Raw genomic sequence first — 22,910 nt, 5'->3', positions numbered from 1 at the left:
TCCACATCGTGAACACACCAGTTGGTGACCCGGGGGGGTCAGGGAGAAGAGGTCGGAAAATTGTCTGAGGAGCTGGCGGCAGTCCGCTTGTTGCTGGGCAGTGAGGGCTGGGGAGAGGTTCACCCCCTCCACGGAGCCATCCTGCTCCTTGACACACAGGAGGTCCGGGAGGGGATCCGACTCATCTTCGGCTCCGTCATCGGTGGCCAGCAGGAGGCTCAGTTCTGTCCGCACGAAGTGAGGTTTGAGGCGGTTCACGTCTAGGACCCGGAGGGGATCCCGAGGCGACTGGACGTCCACCAAGTAGGTGACTTGACTCTTCCTCTCAACCACTTTGTAGGGCCCAGTCCATCGGTCCTGGAGAGCGCCAGGCTTCACGGGGGCCATGACCCACACCTGCTGGCCCGGCTGGAACTCGACCAGAGTAGCATTCTGGTCGTACCAGCGCTTCATTTCTTCTTGACTCGCCTCCAGGTTGGCCTCGGCCAGCTCTCGGAACCTCCTGGTCTGGTTCCGGAGGGCCAGGACATATTGGAACACATCTCGGGGGGTGGTCTGGGGTGCTGCCTCCCACCCTTCCTTAACCAAACTGAGGGGACCTCGGACGGGGTGCCCATAGAGTAATTCAAACGGGCTGAACCCTAAGGACTTCTGGGGGACCTCCCAGTAAGCGAACAAGAGGCAGGGGAGCAGGACGTCCCACTTACGCCGGAGGGGCTCTTCTAGGCCAGCGATCATCCCTTTCAAAGTCCTATTAAACCTCTCTACTAGGCCGTTCCCTTGGGGATGGTACGGGGTGGTGAACTTATAGGACACCCCACATTGTTGCCACAGGGACGTCATATACCTTGATATAAAATTAGTGCCGCGATCGCTCACGACCTCGCGGGGGAAACCCACCCTGGAAAAGATCCCCATCAGGGCCCGGCCCACCACGGGGGCCGTAATGGTGCGCAGGGGAATAGCCTCTGGATAGCGGGTGGCGTGGTCTACTAGGACCAAGATGAAAAGGTGACCTTGGGAGGTGGGGGGGTCCAGTGGCCCCACGATGTCGATTCCGACTCGTTCGAAGGGGGTACTGACGACCGGGAAGGGTTGGAGGGGAGCCTTGCGCTTCCCCCCACTCTTCCCACTGGCTTGGCACGTGGGGCAGGACTTGCAGTGTGCCTCTACCGCTGCTTTCATCTTAGGCCAATAAAAATGGGTCACGAGACGGCTGTAGGTCTTGTCCTGACCCAGGTGACCGGCGAGGGGGACATCGTGGGCTAAGCCCAGGAGGAAATCCCGGAAGCGGAGGGGTACCACCAGTACCCGTCCGGATCCCAGCTCCACTGATTTCTGCTCACTATACAGGATGTTATTCTCCCAATAGATTCGGTGCGTTCCGGTCTGGTCACCTGCGGCTTGGCCCTCGGCCTGGCGCCGCAGCCCGACCAGGGAAGGACAGGTGGCTTGCTCCCGGCAAAATTCTTCCCGGGTGGGCCCGCCCTCGTGGCGCCAATGGGCCAACTCGGGTAGATCCCCCAATTCGGGGACCGGGGCGGGGTCGGATGGTGCGGGTTCGTCGCTGGCGACGGACCCTTCCGATGGGGGAACGGGAGGACCCTCGGCGGGGACGGTACGGGCTTCTTCGACCGGGGTGCCCTCGACTTCTCTCCGGGGAGTGAGTCGGGCTGTCATAGATCGGGTGGTGGCACACACCCACTCGGGGAGTCCCATCATCCCTAGGTGGGCTTTGTGCTCTACGTGCTTCCAGGGAGAACTCTCCAGGTCGTTCCCTAAGAGGCAGTCGACCGGCTGGGAGGTTCTTACGGCCACCTTGAGTTTACCTATCACCCCTCCCCACTCAAATGGCACAAGGGCTACCTGACACATACTTTCCCTATTGTCTGCAGATATTACGGGGCAAAAGACATTGGGGAGGATCTGCTCCTCGGGAACTAGGTGCCTGAGGACACCGGTGATACTGGCCCCGGTGTCCCGCAGGGCCTCTACCTGGTGGCCATTGATCTTGACGAGCTGCCCATATTTCTGTGTGTTGGAGGGTAGGAGGCTACCAGGGATCATTTCCCTATCTCCCAGGGATACTAGGGCCATAGCGTCGGGTTCCCACTCCTCGGCTTCCTCAACCTCCTCCCCCAGGGCTACGTTGGCTATCTGTCTCGCAGGGGTGACTTGGGTGGCCATGGGGCACTCTGGGTCATTGGCGTAGTGCCCGGGTTTCTGGCAACGAAAACATGTGACGGTCACCCGGTGTCCTCGTCTCCCAGGGGGCCCTGTTATTGGTGGGGGGGGCGCCGGGAAAGGTGGAGGTGGTGTCTTCGGGGGGCTAGGCTGGGACTCTCTCGGCCCTCCCTGGTTCCCTCCCCCTCTCTGGCGGGGTGGTCCCTGACTGGTTCGGGGGTACTCTCCTACCATGCCCCGGGGGACCCGGGTGTTGGTCCAGCGGTCGGCCTCCACAGCCAGCTTCCGGGGATCTGTGAGCTTGCTATCCAGCAGATGTTGACGTAGCTCTACGAAGCAGTTCGCAGCCAGATGTTCCCATAACATGAGATCAGTGAGTTCGGCAAGGGTGGTGACCTTGCTGCCCTTGACCCACCCATCGAAGGCCCGACTAAAAAAGTTTACATACTCCACCCAGGTGGTGCCCGGGATCTTCCTGCAGTCCCGGAACCGTTGGCGGTACATTTCTGGGGTGAGGCCGTATCTTGTGAGGAGAGCCTCTTTCATGTGGCTGTAGGAGGTCTGCAGGGAGAGGGGTAGGTCGAGCAGGGTGTCCCTTCCTTCGCTCAGAAACCGCCCCCACAACCCCGCCCCCCAGTCCTTCTGTGGAATCCGATGAGAGGTCATGGCGACCTCGTAGGCCCGAAACCATTGCTGATTGTCATCGTTTTTATAATATTCTTTGACCACATCCTTGGGGATGTGGACCTTCTGTTCTGCTGGGGGGGCCGTCCCTCGGTTCCCCGAGGGCCTCCCGTCCTCATTTCGGTCCTTGAGCTCGAGTTCTTTTAAGCTGCGTTCGTGCTCTAGTTGGAGCTTTCTTCCTTCGTGCTCCCGTTGGAGCTTCTTTTCTTCCAGTTCGCCTTGTACGCGCATTTGCTCTACCGCTAGCTTTTTCTCCGCTAACTTTAATTCGCCCTCGATTTTGAGTTTGGCTAACTCGAGTTCATGACTGCGGCTTCTCTCTCTATCCGCGAGTTCTCCCGGGGATAGGCCCCCGTCTGGTACAATGCCTTGCACCTGATTGTCGCTGCTTTCACTTGGAGGGGGTTCGGCTTCGTCGGGGCGCTCCCCCGTGCCTTCCGGGCGGGATGCCCCGGTCTCCACCCAAGTTTTCAGTGCTTTCTGCAAGTCTTCCTTAGTGTTGAGGCCAGTGGTAGCGATTTTAAGTTCTTTGCAAAATTGTTTTAGCTCTTTGTGTGTGTATTCTTCCAGATGCTCCACCTGGAACACTCTGTTGGCGTTGGTTTCTGCGGAGCTCATGGTGCTTCCTTCTGCCATCTTTGTTGGTCGTGCGTCCGTTGTTCACTGTACGATCTCTAGGTGATGGGCCCGAATCCCGTCGCTTGCCACCAATGTTAGACGGCGACCTCAGAGGAGCCCGGAAAGGGGTCCTGACTTCCCTGAGTCCCACCCGTGTAGTATTGTAGCCGGGCACTGGCGAGAGATTCCCCAGGGGGAGGAATCTCGCAACTAGGATCGTACTTCTGGCACCACACGACACAGAGAGACCACACTGGGTATTCTCAGAAACAAGCTTTATCAAATAGGTATCACTGCAAATATGTACAAGGTGAGCACGGCTCAAGGGTCTCGGACCGGTAGGGGGTAGCGGGACTGTCTCTGGTAACGGTTCCAAGCAGGGACGTATCCGGCGCACAGCTCACAATCCTCGAGCTGGGGGATACGTGGTCGGAGTCGGGGTCCGGCGGGACCGTGAGAGTCTGGGGGAGCCGCGAGTCACTCAGCGGGCGCAGGTACAGGTTCGGAGGTCTTTACGATCTTCAAGGAGCCGCGAGTCACTCAGCAGGGCTCAGGTACAAGTTCGGAGGTCGTACGATCTTCAGGGAGCCGCGAGTCACTCAGCAGGGCTCAGGTACAAGTTCGGAGGTCTTACGATCTTCAGGGAGCCGCGAGTCACTCAGCAGGGCTCAGGTACAAGTTCGGAGGTCTTACGATCTTCAGGGAGCCGCGAGTCACTCAGCAGGGCTCAGGTGGGTTCAAGTTCCAGGAGCCGCGACCACGTCAGCAGGCTCTCGTTGTTCCAGCGTCGAATCTCCCGGACAGTCTCAGAGCACCCCTTGTTATAGGTCGACCCCGCTTTGATGTCCGGAGTCTGCGCAGGCAGGGGTCTTGTCACCTGGGGGCCGCTTGTCGGGATTTCCTGCTATTGTCTTTTGATCCTTTCAGGGCCGGGTCGGGAGGAGTCCCAGACACCCAGCAGGCACGGAGCCAGCCCGCAGGGAGGCCGGAGGGCCGATCGAAACCCATCGTCCCAGGGGAGTTCAGAGGTGCGATAGAAACTGCTCCTCCCTCTCTCATCCCCTGGAAGCGTGATGTCCTCCAGCCGGAGTGGCGCCTCGAGGCCCGGGTCGCGCTGGAGCCGGGCGGCCATCTTGTTGCAGGGAGTGGGCACGCGGGCCCGGGGTAGCCGAAAGGAGAGAGGCCATGGACGGGGATGTCCGGGGTTGGTGCGGGTGTCCTGGGGGGGGAAGGTCGGCTGGGCCGCGTGCTTGGGCTGCAGGCACCAGGTTGCAGTGGTGCGGGGGCACGGAGGGCCATTCTACGAGGCCGGGTCCAACACACAGCAAGCACAAGTCTGTCAAAATGATCACATTACAGTCTGATGACAATGACGTATAGCTGTCTGCACTTAAATTTTGGATACACCATCAGGCACAGTCAAGTGATTACACACCGATGTTGGACCCCATCGTGAAGATCCAACTGCCACATGTCAGCTGTCTGACCACCCAAAAATAATTGACACCCCAGGAGTCTAAAAAGCTAGCCCACTCCACAATGAGACAGACGCTGACAACTGATTGCACATTGCACAATGCATTTAATTTACTTTGACACATGGGACCAGCCTGAACCGTAGGCATGTGTCCATGCATGTGTGACACACATGATGGACATACTTCAGAGAGCACAACACTGTCACACATGCTGCATGTGTGTGTGGGAAACACCCCAGACACATATGGTGAGGCAGAGTATCAACTAGGACAAGTATATATGGCCCACACAGAGTGCATGTCACATATCTGTCAATGTGCAGAGACATGTCAATACATTTCCCACTCATGAAGGCTAATACATTCTGCCGGTAGCCGATGCGGTCCCCCACATCAACCTTTAGACAACAGCCAGCCCTTCCCCCCGTGAGACATGTCACTGACTGAAAGGGACACACCTGTGTATCAGATGAAGAAGGGCCATTACAGAAATAATGGACATGATTCTAGTTCAAGCAGACAGGCGTAACCATTTAGCGTAACCAGGCTGAAGGAATGCAACGATCATGTTAGACACAGTTCACAGACAAGAGCATGCACTTACCCCCTCCTTGCTGCTGTCTGGTCTTTAACAGCCCATCCAGGTCAGGGAAGACAACTGGCAGAATCCGGCGCATGTGGGGGGTCAGGGACCGGTGTCCACCCCTACTGCGAGGAGGTGACAGCTTCAGCAGGACTCTAGCAAACAGGGGATCCAGATTTTACTTATTTTTCATATCCACATAGGAAATATGTCAGACTTGATTATTTTTTGGCTTCAGTCTCTTTCTTAGAGGCAGCACAGATTGAAAGACTCCCTAAGGTCCTGTCGGACCATAACCCACTAGTAATGAGCATCGAGGTCCCGGCACACAAAGGGTTTTCAAAGTGGACATCTGATAAAAAATTACTAGCTACAGAAGGATTTATAGAGCATATTAGGGGGTGGACCAAACAGTTTTTCAATATAAATAGATACAGCACATCAAGAGAAAATGTCTGGGACGCATATAAGGCGGGGCTTAGGGGTGAAATAACAAGCTTTGGGATATTTCATCAGAAACAACAGAGGGACGAAATACATGCACTTACAGAGGAATTGAGTTTGAATGAGAGACAACATATGGCAGCCATAGTACAAAAACAGACAGATTTACAAACTAGCCTGGAGTTAAAAGTAATCAGGATTAAGGCCAAAATCAAAGGAATTTACAATAAAAAAGGGGCGGAAAGATTTCAAACGGCAACACAGGATAAATATGAGTATGTAGAGATGATGGGGAAACATCTGGCACTGCGAATAAAACAAAGGGCTGCGGCAAACAATATTTTACAATTAAGAGGGAAAGATAGAACGATAGCTACAGACTTATCAGGTATATTAAAAATACTTACCGATTTCTATCAGGATCTCTATAGCTCCAGGGATTCGACATCAGATGTAATGGGGATAGCAACGTGGAACGGGGATCCTCAGTTGTCGGAGCTTGAGGCAGATATTTCGTTGAATGAGGTCCTTGAGGCTTTAAGGACAATGGCTTCAGGCAAGGCATCGGTCCCGGACGGGATTCCGATGGAGATATATAGAGCTCTACAGACAGAGTTGACCCCTCTATTGCTGGATTTGTTCTTCTCGGTACAACAGAAGGGGGTCCCGCCACAATCTTGGCAGGAAACTAATATTGTGATATTTTAGAAGAAGGGAAAGAAGCCGGAAGACCCCGCCGCATAAAGACCAATATCTTTAATCAATACTGATGAGAAACTGTATTCCAAGATATTGGCTCTAAGACTGTCCTGGATAATTGGGACCCTAGTGAGTCCATGGCAACATAGCTTCATTCCCAGCAGAAGTACCACGGACCACATCCGAAGGGTTATTTCTTTATTTGATATCACCGAAGCCACAGGGACACAGATGTCTTTGCTATTGTTGGATGCGCAAAAAGCATTTTACCAAGTAGAATGGGCATACCTGTGGCAAAATTTAAGATCGAATGGATTTGGCCCACGAATATTAACTGCCATTCAGGCTATGTATTTTGAAGCACACGCAAAAATACAGCTAATGGGGAAGGAGCCATCACTCGGGGGACGAGGCAGGGGTGCCCATGCTCCCCTATTTTATTTCCCTCTACATAGACCCTTTGATCAGATCCATGTTGGATGATCATGCAATCAAACCAATAGTGACCTTATAATACCAAAGTGCTAGCCTACACAGATGACATCGCAGTAGTTACCCTAGACCCGCTAGATGCTATAGATAAGATTGAAAGGCTCGCTGTAGAATTTGGGAAACAAACAGGCTATAGCCTAAACACCAACAAAACACAAATTGTAGGCCTGGGCGTAGTTCGCGAAGTAGCACTTCGCGAAGCTACGCAAAGTGAAGTTCGCACTACGCGAGCTACGCGTAGCACTTCGCGAACTGCGTAGTACCTTGTTCGCACTGTGCCAGATGTCGTTTTCAATGATTGCACAGTGCGGACAAGCAACCGGCACTGTGCAATCATTGAAAATGGCATCTTGCACAGTGCGAGCTGTAGTTTTCTGCTGCTCGAGTAGATTTTTGCTCGAGCTTCAGCTTTCTCAACGCGAACTGGTAGTTTCTCATCGCGAGCGGTCGCGAGCATACACGACCACTCGCAATGTGAAACCTGACCTCCTCGCGTTGGGAATCTCGCTGGGATTTTTATTTTCCATGCTCGCGATCGCCAACTTGCAGTTGCTGATCGCGAACAAGGAAAAAGTCTCGCCGGGATGTCATTTTGCTTGCTCGCGGTCGCCAACTTGACGTTGAGGACCGCGAGCAAGCAAAAAATGACCGCAGCACTACGCAACACTACGCTACACGTATTCGCACTGTGCTACGTGCAGTTTGCGTAGTGCGAAGTAGCGCGAACTTCGCAAACTACGCGAGCATAGCGTAGTGCTTTGCCCAGGCTTAACAAATTGTATGTACCTGAAATACACAATTCGCAGGCCGCAGTAGTGGAGGTGGATAATTATACTCTGCCATCTATTTATGAATTAGCAATTGGCAAATTAGCTTCAGGGCTTGTTTTAATGCAGTTGGAAGGCAGCTATTATAAAAAAAAACCTTTTTACGATTATAAGATCTGCCTGGAATATATGGCAGAAGATCAGCAAAAACATGAAAATACCCAGAATCCAAAGCTATATATTGTTATGGCTCTCCTCGGCCTTCCCGGCTCCATTTTATGATAATATAAGTAGAACCTGGGAAAAGGCAGGAATAAAAAATATAGGAGATATCACCGTCCACAATGGGGTTGTTTCGTTTGGGGAACTTCAGAAACAATATGGGATAGATTCTAGCACTATCTTTAAATACATACAAGTAAAGGAGATTATAAATAAGTTGGTCCCGCAACCTACTAACTTGGCTCGAATCCTGCTACTAGAATATCTAAAGAAAAAACAGCTTAGAGTAAAGGATGTGTATACAATATTGATGGAGGCCACACCGGATGATATTTCCAAAGTAGAAAGTGCATGGGCGGTCAAACTGGACAACCCGGATGTAGACATCTGCAGATCACTAGAGCTGTCTAAAAAAACCTTTTTAACTGCAAATCTCAAAGCTCAAACCTTTAAAAAAGTGTTTAGACTCTATTTTACCCCGGCTAAACTTTGGGCATGGGGGAAAAGGGATAATGATAAATGCCCCAGGTGCGATCAGGGCCAAGCTGATATAATTCATCTGTTTGCTGACTGTTGTAAATTGGATGGCTTGAAGGAAGGTATCAAACTGTTTTTATGTCAAAATCTGGCGCGGGCAGTATCTTTAACATCAACCATGTTGATATTTGGATTTTATGAAAGACTACAGTTAGAACCCCCTCAAGTCTACTTATGCTTCATGGTTACAGCTATCTATCGTATATTGATTGCCACTATGTGGAGGGATGTAGATCCGCCAACCTATCAGGCTTGGTATGCTAGACTTTATCATATATATAATTTAGAGATTGCATTGTATAAATGTAAAGGTAGGAGTGGGAGGGCAAGGGGTCGACAGATATGGGGACCACTGATGGAACAGTAACGTAAATCGAAGGAGAATTCGTGGATACTTACTATGATTTCTGTCTGCTCTGAATATATGCCCTTTTTTCCCTGTTTTTTCTGTTTTCTTTTTCTATTGAATGAAGTTTGATTTATTCAGAATGTGTAAGAACTGGTATGTCATGTATAAAAGTATGTAACTACTGCTTCCTGAAAAAAAAAAAGGACTCTAGCAATGCATCTGGTCCAGCCACGTAGATCCTGCCACCTCTTCTGGCAGCTGCGGATGCGACGCTTGTGTTTCTCCACAGATCGAACTGCACCGGCAATGGTCAGCCAGATCTCCTGCTTCTGATGGGCATCAACCTGTGAGGATGACAAAGTTAAAGGGCCATTAACACACATACAACATTTTTGTGCATCACACAGTTGGATAAACATGTGCATTTCACAAGAGCATCTGATGTACACAGGTATTGCAACTATGTGGATGAAAACTTGTCCTGCATCATCAACATGGAAACATTGCCTGGATAGTATGCCCATCTCTAAATGCACTCTCACAGCACAGTACCTGTTCACTGCAGGCACCACCTGAACACTTTGGGTGTGACAACTACTGAGTGAACATGCTAGCCACTGCTTCACACAATGCTATTAGTGCTAGTCAGTCAAGATTCACAATGAGAGAGGATGTGGACTGCACACTCACCTGCTCCCCTGGTTTCCCATACAGCTTGCTGTACTGTGGTAGGAGGCTGTCCAGCAGGGCCTGGTTTTCCTCCTCCGTGAAGGCTGAGGCCCTCTCCACAGTACGTGCCATTTTTGGAGCCAAAGGAGACAGAGACAGCAGCAGTGGTAGCAGAGATATCTATATGGAGCATTCAGTGCAGGCAAGTGAGCTCTCAGGGCAAGTGACAGCCTTATATTTGTGCTGCAGAGGCAGAATCGGTCCCATGCGTATAAAGCGATAGGTTCGACTCGTTCGCATCCTATGAATTAGTCCAATCCATGAGATAGGACGCATCGGACACGCCTACCGCAAGGTTCAAAATACCTGCATCATGACATTTTAGATGTTGATACATTTGTTCAAAAAGTAAACCCGAATCGTACCATACGCGAATCATGCACGATGCAAAATGCGTATCTGTCACCATGATGACCAACAGGCAATCAGTGCGTCCGGCTCCGTCAGGATGTGGCAGACGCGTGTATTGAAAATTCACCCACGTCGAACAGCATTGAATCAAGCATGCAATCTGTCAGTTCGGCTCGGTCAGGATGTGGCAGACGTGTGCATGCAATGCCCACTCATCCACTCAGACAATGTATGTATGAATAATGGCATGCTGTATGCCCTGTGTGGATGGAGTTCTGCATGTGTCAAATGGGACAGACACAATAGACAGGACCACTCACATTATGATCCTAGCTTACAGTGCAACTATGGCAGTGCTTGTGAGGGACATGACTAGTGTGAGTGACCACTTAACAGATCATCTTCCTATGCTTGGCCACTGTCCAAGGTGATCATTGTATTGTGTAGGTCATACATCACATCATGACAATGTCCAGACCATGACAGTGTTGTGCATGTTGACAAGCTGTCTGTATGTAGTGTTGTTGCTTGGTTGTAATACCTTGTCCATGTCTGTGTACATTCAATTCATGTGCTATTTGACCTAAAAATCTATGGCTGAAACTTAATTGTGTGTGTGTTGTACATGTTACAATTGATCACATGGAGAGTGTCAGAGAACAGTGAGTAACCACAGTACTACACTGTAATATTTGGTAATACGCGACATAATTGTGTGTATGTTTGTGCTCACATTGCTGTAATTTCTGGATTAGGAAAACCTCAGACATCCGACTTCACTGTGTCATCATTGTAAGTGCCTCGCAATCTGTTGATACTGTATTACTTGAAGTTTAATTCAAATAGTAATATGTGTACATACTTTGTCATGTGTTCCTCAGGGCACCAAATGTCCACAGACCCTTCCGGGATCTTGAAACCATGGTGGAGCGTGAGTGCATGAGGAAATACAGGTTCACAAGGGCCTTAATTTCAGAATTGACAGATCAGTTGTCACCACACTTGCTACCTGGACGCACATATCTCTTTGCCCTGACCCCCAAGGTAAAGGCGATGGCGGCACTACATTTTTTTGCCACAGGTTCATTCCAATTTACTGTGTCTGATGCTGGTGGGATGTCCCAGACGATGTTCAGTCAAGTGCTCCAGGATGTGTGTGAGGCCATGTTGAGGTTCCTCGACCTGTAAATACATTTTCCCACACCACCACAGTTCCATGCCATTAAGGATGACTTTTATGCCCTGGGACACATGCCACATGTGATTGGATCGATTGATGGGACACATGTGGGTTTGGTTGCACCACAAGCCCATGAACAGGTTTACAGGAATTGTAAACACTTTCATTCAATCAATGCCTTGTGGTATGTCTGGCGGACCAGATCATCTCCCATGTATGTGTGCAATTCCCGCGATCTGCACACGACGCATACATAATGAGGATGAGTCAGATCCCCCAGCTGATGTCCCAGTTCATGATTGAGCGTGCCTGGCTTGTTGGTGAGTCAAGTTATCAGTGTCAGTTGTGTGATCATTGTCTGTCATGTTGTACCGTGTTGTTGCTCAACTGATCCTTCATATTTGATCATTTTAGGAGACTCTGGATACTCAAACATGACCTGGTTGCTGACACCACTCAGGAACCCGGTCACACTTGCTGATGTCCGTTACAACGGGACACATGGGTGGACCAGGAGTGTGATTGAGTGCACATTTGGGCTGCTGAAGACAAGATTCCGCTACCTTGACCGGACAGGAGGTGCCCTTCAATATTCCCCAGAGAAGGTGTGCAAGATAATGATAGTGTGCTGCATGCTTCACAACAAGGCTGTGAGGAATAGGCTACTGCTCATTCAAGATGACAGGGACCAACGTCCTCCCTCATGGGAGGATCCAGGCCTGAGGAACGTTGCCAGTGAGGAGGAGGAGGAAGAGGAGGTGGATGTCAGGAGACAGCTCATTGACAACTTCTTTACTTGAGTGTAAGTATGCATATATGTCTAATGATGCCTTTCCTAAGCGTGTTGTGTGTATGTAGGACAATATGTTGTGATATGTGTGTGGGTCTGCTAATTTACAGGATCATTACCGTTCTACAGCGTATGTTAAGTTATGATGGTCTCCACTACATTGTTGAAATCACTCCTAGAAATTGGTCTGAATTTACAATGGACAATAGTGAGTCAATAATTGGAGAGGTCATCATGGCAAGTTGTATTTAAGACTGTACTATATCTCTCCTTCACAGGCTTCTTTGGCTGTTGTGCGGGTACACACAACGCTGTTCCATAATGGATTTTCAATTTGGAACAGCACTCTCTGACGGCTAATCTATTTGGTCAGATTTGTCTTTACGTTGGTTTATTTGGATACTTGGAACTGTAATCAGTTTTTGTGGTGAGCAGAGCTTCTGCCTGTGTAATAAACCTGTTACACACATTGATGTTTGGCTTCTCTGTTGCATAAATATGCTACAACCGTTCATATCATGTTTTTCTGCCATGGTGTTCATTTCATTAGACAATGGTCTTTGTTTGTGCGCTTCAATGCTTTTAATTTGACAACAGCGTGTGCAATGTTTAATGTTGCAGGTGCTATGTGTGTTGTGCTGACCTTGCGTGGCTATCTCTGGTATGTGTCATGTGACATTTCTTCACGAGGCGGTAGATGAATTGTAAGCTGGTTCCTAGGATCATGCTGTATTATGCTAAAGTTACCAGAGCCAAGCTGACATAATAGCTTTGTGTGTGACATTTTAGCACACATTCTTTCTGTGATTGTTGTGCAAGATGCCTTTGAGTCCACATGAGATCATGTTGGTACTGTTGGAGCGCTGTGCCACAAGGTTGAAAAACAGGACTCTTTGTAATGGTAAATCTAGTCAGCACGGATAGTTTCGCCATGAAATGCACACTTTGTTACACATAAGTGGAATACTTGCATTACATTGACGCACAGGGCAATAATCTATACATATGGAAGATCTACGTATATGCACCAGGGCTTTGCTGCGCATATGCTGTGACCCGTACTCCTACTGTCTGAGGTGAGCGGTTGACCCGTATTGCCACAGAGTTCTACAATGGTTTGTAGAATATGTCACCATCACAGGGAGGGTGGTGCTTTCCACACTGTGGTTGCAAACACATTTCACCTGTAGTATTATGTTTGATTATGGAAATGTATATTGTTTGAGAATCATGTTTACTGCTGCTGGGGCTAGCTCGTATGTTGCATTGTAGGACAACAGTCAGAGATTGTTTTTTACTCAGACGTGAATTATAGAGCATTGAGCACACTCTGATTTATGATTTGGTGGACAAGCATGGGTGGGTGAGCGTGAATGTGTGCATTGCTACCTTGCTTCGAAGATGTTAGTGCTGGCTGCTGGGTGGTAGAATCATTGGGTGTCTTCTGTATATTTTGTTGAGATGATGAGACACCAGAGGTAGTGGGTCATTGGATTGTGTGTTCTGATGTGCAACTAATGTCCAACCATCCTTCAACAATGAACTATTTTGCCATGCATACTTCTGTATGAGAAGAATCACTACCACAGAACTCATGCACCTCATTGTGAGACAGTTCCAGGTGATACTGATCGTGAGCTAATAAGTGGGCAAAGTGTATAATTCACAGATGACACAGGGATTGTGTGAATATAAATTTATTAATGTGCATGTGAAAAAATCTAACAGGCAAAGGTGATTGCATTCCCAAATGTATTATCCACAGTTCATAGAGGAGTTGGAAGTGTTATCAGATGAAAATCCTTCTGAGCGAAATCCACAGTCCATTTGGCATTTAGTCCAACTTACATGCTCCATTCCATGTGTGAGAGTCCAGGGACTGTCAACAAAGTGAAGGATTTGCACAAAATAGAGGATATCCAGGGCACTTCTTTGGTTCCTGGGGGGAATGCATGTCCATCAGTCTCTCACTTGCCATCCTTTCTTGGATGGCCCCTCCTCTTCTTTGTTGGAGGGGGACCCTCAGTATCAGGCTGCAGTGGCGGAGGGGACTCTACGCCAGACTCCTCATCCCTCCCTGTGGCAGTTGCCGATGTTGAGGCAACAGGTGTGGAGTGCACACGGGGAGGTGGGGTAATGTTGGTGGTTATCTTTCGTAGGCATGTAAGTATGTTCCTATGCACCGCAGTGAGAATGTCTATTTTCGACCAGTTGGACTCCATACGGTCCATGTGTTGGTCCATACGGTCCTTGTGTTGGTCCACACGGTCCATATGGTTGCCCATCCGGTCGAAATGTGCAGCCTGCTGATGTTTTATGACCCTGAGGATCCCGACAGCCTGGTCAAAGTCTCTGGTGCATTCGCGATATACATCAAAAATGCGTTGTAACTCGGGGTCAGCTTGTTCTCTGTCAACAGCTGTGGAACGTGTCCTCCCACCATGCACCCTCACACCACTCCTTTCTCTACCCGCACAGACATTGCCTGGCGTAGCACGCACTGACAGCTCCTGTCCTCCTTCATTGTTGATAGGGCTGGTATTTCCTGCCAAATCCAAATTGGGCTGTCTTGCTGTGCTCCCAGGGTTTTGTTGTCTGGGTGTGTCCGGGGGGATCCGAGGTGTCTGGATGTTAATGGACATTGCAGGAGTGGTCGCTGGGGCTGCTGATTGTACTGGTGCCACATGCTGACCCACACCGGTGGTACCAGGTTGGTTTCTATCGCCCAAGGAGGCGTGAGAGTCATCCACACTGGAGGTCTCAGTGTCCGACATTGTGCTGGAGCTGCTGGTGGACTCTGAATCGTCTCCAGATGATGCCCTCTGTTCTGGAGTGCCTGTGGGTAGTAGAGAGACACAATGTTAGTTGTGTATTTTCAGATGTTATGTTGTCATGGACAGCCAAATGTGAATATGTTGTGGGTAATGTTGTGTTTCCTTCTCATGTCTACTCATCAATCATTACAGACACTGAGACATTTTGTAATCGGACATTGTTAATTTTGAGACATGGCCTTTCCTGAGCATGTCAAACTCTGTGCATCAATGTGCATGTATTGTTATCTTTGACTGTTTGTATTAATATTTTGGCAAGTGTCACACTGTGCATGAGCCAAGTGTGTTGTTATTTCACACATCAGTGTTTTCACTATGACATACAAACTGTAACTTATCTTATGTTTGGCAGGAATTGTGCATCTGTGCTTGCCTTTGTGGAGTCTCTCACAGTTACATTGCCGGGGTGACATGCAAACTCACTCTCCTGAATATGTGTCATCATTAGATGAGTTTTCTTGGATGTATGTGTTGATGTGAGCAATCAATGACATCACATGTGTAACCTTGTATGCAATGGCAAAGTGTTTCTTCTGACAAATGCATTGTTACATGGCAGTCCTTGAAACACAGCTCATTACATTGGCATGCAGTGGAGGAGTAACTGACATAAGTAGTTGTATTATGCGATAATAGTATGATCTGACATTCCCTAATGTTGCCCATACTGAACTTGTAATGGTGAATAATATTAGTTTGTACTCCTGCGCAGAGACTACAGCAAGTTTGTGTGATGTTTCGCATTGTGCTTTTCTGCTATGTCCCAACATGGTTGTTGTTATGCGTGTGTAGTTTTTGCATTGTTTGTGAACGTATGCAGTGTGAGTACTCATATTTATGTTGATATTTCTCATCACTTTGCACACATGTGTATATCATGATGTAGTGCATTTTGTTGCAGCATACATTTGCACATGATCACTTCATGTACATTCTACTTGTTCTCCGTGGACAGAGATCTTTCCCAGGGATGGTCTTTTGCCTATTCATGGTCAGAGCTGTGAGGTACAGTGTGTTTAGTGCTTGAGTTAGGCTGTGTTGACTTCTACCCCACTATCCAATGGCAAACAGACCAGCTTACTCATCATTGTCAGAGGAGCAATGATAGTGAGGGTGGTAGTTTTCAAGGATGCTGAGACTGCTGACTGATGTTGAATTACAATGCTACACACAACAATGCCTTGTACACATGACACAATGCAAGAGTGTGAGCCGTCTTGCCTTACACCTCACTAGGGGTGGGCGGAATTTGCGAAATTCACTTTCGCAAATTATTGCGAAAATTTAAAAAATCTCCGCAAACACGCGGAAATATCGCGAAGATGCGGAAGTTTTTTTCCCGCCCATTTGCGGTATGTTCTGCGTGGTCGCGGCTCGCCAACTTACCCATGCAGTTGCTCGCGGGCGCGGCCATCTTGTTTTCACTTGTCTCGCGGTGCATGATCGCGAGAAGAAAGACATGATCGCGCGACGAATGACGTTACTGCGGGCGCAATCCAACATCTCGTGGAGAACGCGACCGGATCGGGAAAACTTGTCGGCGAACACGGGGATTCAGGTAAGGCGATCACGCGCACGCAAGAATGTATTATTTTACAGCGCGAGCAAGCAAAAAATTTCCGATAAAATGCGGATTGCGGAAATTTTGACATTTTCGCGCTCTCCGCGGAACGCAAAAATGTCAAATTATCGCAATTTCCGCGAGCGGAACGGATTTTTAGCCCAGGCCTACACCTCACATCTGCTATTCGTGGGCATTGTCCCTGATGTGTGTTTATCTGTGTGTGTTTTGTGTTATGTGGTGTGACAGCTAATTAGAGTGTGTCCTGTCCTCCACATACATTTGTGGCATGCACATTGAGGGCACATGTGACTGATCTATACCTGTCAGTGTGTGTAATGTGTAGTTAAGGTTATGGTCTGTAGTTGTGTGAGTAGGCAAAGAACTGGCAGTGGATATTTCCAAATTTCGTACAGGATGGCCCTGTGTAGCCATCTTGACAGGGCATTTGCATTCACTCTCAGGGACAGCATAGTGACAGGTGTGTTCTTGTGGGACTAGGGGGGTGACTAGTGTGTGCTGGTGGCAGTAGTCATTGCTTCCACTCCTCCTCCCACCCAGGACCAATGGGCCAGCATGTTCCAGGGTTCCATGACAGTGTGTACAAAGTTACATTCAAGATGTCTGACAGTGGTGCCTGCAGTCATGCTGTACAGGACTGCTAACAGGGCCTTGTGTTCCCCACACCGATGGCCAGTGTCAGCCATCTTGACAGGGCATTTGCATTCACTCTCAGGGACAGCATAGTGACAGGTGTGTTCTTGTGGGACTGGGGGGGGTGACTAGTGTGTGCTGGTGGCAGTAGTCATTGCTTCCACTCCTCTTCCCACCCAGGACCAATGGGCCAGCATGTTCAAGGGTTCCATGACAGTGTGTACAAAGTTACATTCAAGATGTGTTGCTGTGGTGTCTGTGGCGGTGTATTTGTGGTGAATTTAGTCTATTTGTACATGTGCTCACCAGGTTCTGGGATTCTAGCTAGTCCTGTTATGGCCTCCTGTGGGAGGAGGTCCCGCACCTTCACCTCCCAGGTGGTGAAATGCACCGGTTTATGATGTCCACTGCCAGTCTTGGTGCTCAGGGCATGTTCTCTGGCAATGAGCCTCTTTACCCTCCTGCGAACATCATAGTACCAGTTCCGGATATCCTCCTTTGTTCGCAAGGTAGGCGAATGGGCATTCACCTTGTTGACAATCCTCTCCCACGTCTTGGTTCTCTGGGACTGGGAGGTCTGTTTGGCCAAGCTGCCAAATAACTGTGGCTCAACTCGGATGATTTCATCTATCATCACTTCCAACTCAGCCGCTAAGAACTGTGGATTCTTCTTTGGGGGCATGGTGATGGGTGTTGGTGGAGATGTGTGCATGTGTAAAGGTGAGGGTAAGAGTGTGTGAGTGGAGGTGTGTTACTTTGGTGCTAGTTGTGTGGAGGTTGTTTGGTGGATGAGATATGTGCGTTTGTGGTAGCTAGATGAGTTTTATGTCTTGTGGTGTGGTGTGCTTGCATGTCTGTCGAAGTAGCAAATGGTGTTGGGAAGTTTTGGCTCCCTTTATATAGGTTGTGTTGTGGGTGTTTCTTGTTAATTGAAAATGTGTTTTTTTGGCGATGACAATGCGTTTTTTGGTAGTCTTCTTTGTGTTTCCATTGTTTTTTTTTCTTCTCATTTTGTAAGTTGTTTTGACAGCACTTGATGCTTGTTCTTGGGTACATGGTTTTGGACAAGTCTATTCCATTCATACTGGGCTATGTGGCATCGTTCGTGTCCGAATCTGTCGGGTTGTGTTGATGCTTGGCTATGTAGCATCGTGTTGATGCTTGGCTATGTGGCATCAATCGCATCCGAGTCTGTTGTGTCGTGTTGATGCTTGGCTATGTGGCATCGTACGCGTCCGAGTCTGTCGTGTCGTGCTGATGCTTGGCTATGTGGCATTGTTCGCATCCGAGTATGTCGGGTTGTGTTGATGCTTAGCTATGTGGCATCGTTTGCGTCCGAGTATGTCAGGTCTTGTTGATACTTGGCTATGTGGCATCATTCGCGTACGAGTCTGTCGGGTCATGTTGATGCTTGGCTATGTGGCATCGTTCGCGTACGTGTCTGTCAGGTCGTGTTGATGCTTGGCTACATGGAGTCGTTCGCATACGTGTCTGTAGGTTGGCGCTTGGCTATCTCGAATCTTGGGCGTACAAGTCTATTGCGTCAGGCTCCTTTCCTGCTGACTCAGACGTATAATATATATGTTTTCCGGCCGAGTCAGTCATAAATTTCGAGCTTCGCATCATACTCAGCTATTTGTAAGGCGTGTGTACGGTCGGTCAGAAAAAATGACGGGTCCGTGTCGGGTAGTACGTTTTACGTCCGAAATCGGAATCAACACCTAAGAGTTCAGATAAAGCAATACAAAATAGCAGCATTAGTATTTGATGTCCTGAAATCTCTCTAAACTGATCACCTTTAGTCATTAATAACATTGATTTGCGAATACTTAATCACATTAAGTGGATAAATCATCATAATATATTTCAGCTTATCAAATCTTTAGAAAAATAAGTGCATCAATAGAAAATAAGCCATTTATTAAACAGATCAGTACACAAATCTCACAAGTTCAGGATAGGACGTAAATTGCCAGTTCTAGTAGTTCCTAAAGAATTGAACCACTGAGCGCATGTAGCTTATGCGCTCGTTAGGAAAGGAAGACCAGATGAGTCTGCATCAAAAAATCTCTTCAATCAGTTTGTAATTAGTCTGCATGAAGAACAGCAGCTATCTGTAACCACCATCAGCTGCATAAACTCTCAAGAATGTTCAAAAGCAATGAATGTTGACTCTTTCCAAAAATCAATCCCAATAATCTTACTCATCAGGCAATATTATATTCTTAGCATTTCTGGGGATAACACCTCCTGGTGTCACCTCATATGATCAGACCACTCTTCATTGGTCAATTCATGTGAAATGTAGATCGGGTGACATAAAGTAGACCCAAAATGCAGAGGAAATAGGTGGAATAATTAAGCAGTCCTTAAGTCATCCTGCTATATGAAACTTTATACAATGCCCCTTTAGCTAGAGCCTGTAGTAAAGTTCAAAATGGCAGTTTCCCAGGCAAGTGTCCTGATAATGGTAACATAAGTGTAACAATATCTTTATACGATACATGAGAATCTCAAGAGAGGAAAGAACTTGTTATAGTCAACTGTTACCTCTAGTGATTCTCTCACACTCAATGTGCATAGCGCAGAAGAAAACTTAATGAGGTCAGTTTGGCCTATGTTAACTTAGGCAAATATAACACTGAATATATAGAATTATAAGTGTACATGTGTATGGGGAAAGGTGCGCCGGGCAGTGTTTCGCTGCCTTTGGGTCCGGAGCACCCTTAACCAACTGATGCACTGGTGGTCCGATAATCTGGACTGGGAGCAGGACCTGCTGGACCTGCTAGGAGTGGAGGTCCTTGTGCTTGGTGAGTAGCTCTTTAATATTACTACTTTGTGTTCTTCTGCTCTGTGTTATATAATGCGAATATTTTTTTTTCCGAACAGCAAGAATGCTGCTGTTTACATTGCAGGTAAGTTACGTTTAAAAATCTTCTGTGATTGTTATGACACAGGTGCTCGGTGCTAGTAATCTTACTGGTTTGCAACTTTGCGCACGCTTGGCATGATTATGTAAGAGTTTACTTTAAAGAACTTAAGTTAGGTAATGGTAGAGAGACTCTAGTCCTTCCTTTGTCCTCCTGCCACTAAGAACAGATAGTGGTGGATTGATAGGTTTAGTTACTCATTAGTAGATAGTTTTTTTGTGGTCTGCGTGATGCATCCTCTGTCACGCCACGCCTGTGTTGCTGAGTGCTGCTTACCCCAGTCCTTAGAAGAACCTTTTGTAGTTTGTTTAGTGAGTGGTATTAGGCTTATCACTTGTAGAACATCAGCAGCAACCAACCAACAAATTGGTGTATGCTAATATGTATGTGTCCTCCATCTATGCATTTTTGAGGACTAAAATAAATGAAAATGCAGACTTAGTGAACAAATGGCCCGTCTGGAATAGTTGGCTATGTCAGGTGGTACTTAGGCTTAGTTAGTATTCTGGAATCAGAATGGAACACTAGATTAGTGTTATAAATAATAAGACGAACCGCGAATCCCACAATACTAGTCGACCAGATTAGATAGGTCAATTTTATTGCAATTGTTGTAACCATAAATGTTTTTTGAGCGTTTTCTGAAATATTTTATTTGTTTCACTTTCACACCAATCATCCATGTTTGTCTCTTTCTTTCTTACATCTTTCATGACCAGCCCCCAGGGGCAAGAAGACGGGGTTGGAGTTGGCGGGAGCGGGTGAAGATGCCTCCCAGGGACAGGGACACTCCTCTACCGAGGGCTCTGCTGCTGGCCCCAGTAACTCCTCCTGTTGTTAATATTAATAAATATACTTCCCTAACTTTTACTGCACCTTATTTTTTCTGAACTATTATTTCGATTTCCTAATTCTATTTTTTACAAAATCTTCTTCGATCTAGACAATCTTTCTAAATTCTTGTTATCTCTGCCTCTAACTGCCTCTGCTATGACTCCCTGTACTACCGCTATTAGTCTGTCTGTAGCTAAGCTTGCCCAGGTGGCCACTCTTTATGTAAAAGGTTTTAACTAAAACTCAGATTCACCAATCGCTCTAGCCACTGAGTCCAGTCCTTTGGGTTGTCCACTTCTAGTCTTCTTAATCTTGAGACTTTTCGACAATTCCCACCAACAAAATGCCAAAACAGATATTTTACAAATTTTTGATAGCATACATAGGACATACTACTACTGTCGTAGTGATTCTGCACATACTGAACTATGCAGAAGAAAATAGGATATTGGTGATAGGAGGTTGGACATTCCTCACACCATCCTCACCAACAATCCCCTGACCAACTAGCTATAGTGTCTCATTAGCACCCTGAACCACCTAAGATACCCAATGATTAGACAACCCAGAACATAACACTACACTCCCGACCTCTCACACCCTTTGGCTCACTCACTCGTTTCAGTCCACACCAAATACCACAGAGTCTATGTACGTTCAAAAGGTTTATTTTCAACTAACATGCTCTGTACACTGTTCTATAATGCAGTATAATATGAGCCAGCACCAACAGCAAAATGCATAAGATTAAAAAAATAAACATTGTTACAAGTACAAGTCCATAGAAGACAAAAGGGGAAATCAATCATGATGATAACTGAACAGTGGTGGAAGACCCACCCTCCCCTTGCTAGGAATGTAGTTTATACAAAATTATAAATGAAGATCTCTGAGCCAATTCTGGGGGACCCCTCGCCTTAGGAGAACCTAGAAGTACTGGTAACATCATAAGCTCCGCAAATCTCTGGTTTGTAGAAGGGAATCTTCCGTCTGTTATGAGAAAAATGGTGCGCGTTAGTATATTGCAAGCATTTCTCAGTCGTGCCAAAAGTGTAGCATGTTATGGCTAAGCAATACGACTGACCACCAGAACTGTTTGTGCGACCTTGTACGCAGCGCTCAGACAGTAGCAGTACTATGAGCTCATGTGGGCTCAGAGGCATCTTACACAACAAGCTGCGAGGTAACGTGCGCAAACATAAAAGACACAAAGCTAAAATGTTTGCATGGCTCAGGCTAACGTAGGAAAGACTAGAATGACCCTAGGGACCATGATATAACACTACTAGTGTCTACTGTACTCTAGTACCCAATTTTTACTAGTGATGTATGTTATATATGTATGTATTTAACTTTTTACATTGCAGGTAAATTACGTTTAAAAATCTTCTGGGATTGTTATGGCACAGGTGCTCGGCGCTAGTAATCTTACTGGTTTGCAACTTTGCGCTCGCTTGGCATGATTATGTAAGAGTTTACTTTAGAGAACTTAAGTTAGGTAATGGTAGAGAGACCCTAGTCCTTCCTTTGTCCTCCTGACACTAAGAAGAGATAGTGGTGGATTGATAGGTTTAGTTACTCATTAGTAGATAGTATTTTTGTGGTCTGCGTGACGCATCCTCTGTCACGTCACACCTGTGTTGCTGAGTGCTGCTTGCCCCAGTCCTTAGAAGAACCTTTTGTAGTTTGTTTACTGAGTGGTATTAGGCTTATCACTTGCAGAACATCAGCAGCAGCCAACCAACAAATTGGTGTATGCTATAATGTATGTGTCCTCCATCTATGCATTTTTGAGGACTAAAATAAATGAAAATGCAGACTTAGTGAACAAATGGCCCGTCTGGAATAGTTGGCTATGTCAGGTGGTACTTAGGCTTAGTTAGTATTCTGGAATCAGAATGGAACACTGGATTAGTGTTATAAATAATAAGACGGACCACGAATCCCGCAATACTAGTCGACCAGATTAGATAGGTCAATTTTATTG

The sequence above is a fragment of the Triturus cristatus genome, chromosome 4_2 (assembly GCF_964204655.1).
Source record: "Triturus cristatus chromosome 4_2, aTriCri1.1, whole genome shotgun sequence".
In the NCBI taxonomy this organism is placed as follows: domain Eukaryota; kingdom Metazoa; phylum Chordata; class Amphibia; order Caudata; family Salamandridae; genus Triturus; species Triturus cristatus.
The sequence above is the reverse complement of the archived record's forward strand: the minus strand, read 5'-3'. Positions refer to the sequence as shown.